Below are 2,068 nucleotides of genomic sequence, written 5' to 3' on the forward strand. Positions count from 1 at the left end.
AAGAAGATACAAAAGGTCTAATTACTTGTGGAAGCAAAGGCCAACGAGTTTCTAGTAAGTGCATAAAGGGATGTTTACAGCTCTCTAGTAAAGTAGGAAACATTACTGAGAGATACCAGATACTTTAGGTATTACTACACATAATAATACATTTTAAAATGACAGGGTTTCACAGGTATTTGTTTCACTTTGCTCTGAGCTACACCCAAAGCTTTACAGACTGGAAGAGATCAACATGTCTAATCTTTCAAAAAGCTGTATATTTCAGTAGTGGAGTAGATACAAATTCAGCAACAGTTTTCCTGATAACCAGTGCAATCCATTAATAACTTTGCCACTTAAAATGATTTGATCCAATCATGTTGATGAAAGCATTCATTACTCCTTACTTGAATGCTCTTTAGAAATCTTGAAGTTTTTTCCTATAATTTCTTCCTGTCCTTTGAAGAGGATGTAACATCTTCCATCTTTAGGTCAGTAGTGGGTTTTATGTCTTTGTATCCAAAGTGCGGATTTGTCTTTTTTTTTTTTTTCCCCATGTTTACTAATACCAGTAATTTTGGAAGAGGCAGGTTAACAGCCTAATAGGCAGGAAGTAATACTGCAAAAATTAAACTTGTCTCAGTCACCATGTGCATACTCCTTCTCCTTTTTCATGTACTCTTGATTCAGATGCAGCATCTCCCCCAAGGTCAACCATCTGCTCACATTTCCTCATTCAAATCCCACCGTAGAAGCTATTTCGATTGCTAAAAGTGAGTCAGCAAAATTTCATTTATTTAAATACCTCAGGAATATTCACTCATTTCCAAGAAATATTTTGTGGCTGAAAGAAGAGCTTTACTTCATACATGCTGTGGAAACTTGGACAAAAAGAGAAAAAAGGGTTATTGTTAGTTGTTCCCTCATTTTTGTTTCTGAAGCCAGCTGCTCTAGAAGATGTTGAGTGAGAACAGAAGCTAAAGGACCACAGCTGACCCTCCCAGGAATTCAAAGTGAAGAGATAATTGATCCTGGCCCAGGCATGGCTCTCTCCAAGCACTCTTTTTGACAGATCTACCAGGTGAACTTGTGCATGTGCATCAACAACTTTGATAAAAAACACATCACGCTGACGTCAAAAGATCAGGCTTGTTCTAACAGTCAAAATGGCTCAAGGAGCTTCAACTAGAATCACAGACTTACAGAATGGTTTGGGTTAGAAAGGACCTCAAAGATCATCAAGTTCCAACCCCCCTGCCATGGGCAGGGACACCTCCCACCAGACCAGGTTGCTCAAAGCCCCATCCAGCCTGGCCTTGAACACCTCCAGGGATGGGGCATCCACAGCTTCTCTGGGCAACCTGTTCCAGTGCCTCACCACCCTCACAGTAAAGAATTTCTTCCTTTAATCTAAATCGGCCCACTTTCAGTTGTTTAAAGCATTCATTGATCTGGAGGCAGTAACATCGATGCTTCATGAATGCCAACATTTAAGATGCTTCTCCAAAGACAGTTGGGATGGGAACGAGAAGGCACTACTTTAGGTCATCCTTAAAGGAAAATAAAAAAACCCCACAACATTGCCAAAAAAAATTTCAGCTCTCCCAAGGAGTGCTGAAGCCAGGAGCGATGTTTTTGGGTTAAGGTGTGTAGCCCACTGACCAAGGAGAAGTTTGTGCCCGAGGCGGACACCGGCTGCGAGGGACGCCCAGCTCCCGGGGGGGAGAAGACATCCCACCACCCGTGGCCGGGCAGCGGTCGTGGCCGGACCCCGGGCCCCTGGAGGCCCCCCCGGGCCGCAGACGCCTGTTGGGCCGCACCGCCGTGGCCGAGCTCTGTGGGACGGCGATGGGGCTGAGCCGGCCGGATGGAGGCCTCTCTGTCGGCGGGGCCGCCGCCGCCCTCCCTCCTCCCTTCCCCCGGGCACCCCTGAGGGCGGTTCGCCCTCCCAAGCCCCCTCGGACCCCCCCGCCTTGCCGCCCGCCAGCACGGGGGGAACCGAGCGGCACCGGCAGGGAGCTCCGCAGGCGGCCGCAGCCCTGAGGGGTCCGCCAGGGCCCGGCGGCGCTGCGGGAGGCGGCGGGAG

This window comes from Calidris pugnax, unplaced genomic scaffold (genome assembly GCF_001431845.1).
Source record: "Calidris pugnax isolate Ruff unplaced genomic scaffold, ASM143184v1 scaffold273, whole genome shotgun sequence".
Lineage (NCBI taxonomy): Eukaryota > Metazoa > Chordata > Aves > Charadriiformes > Scolopacidae > Calidris > Calidris pugnax.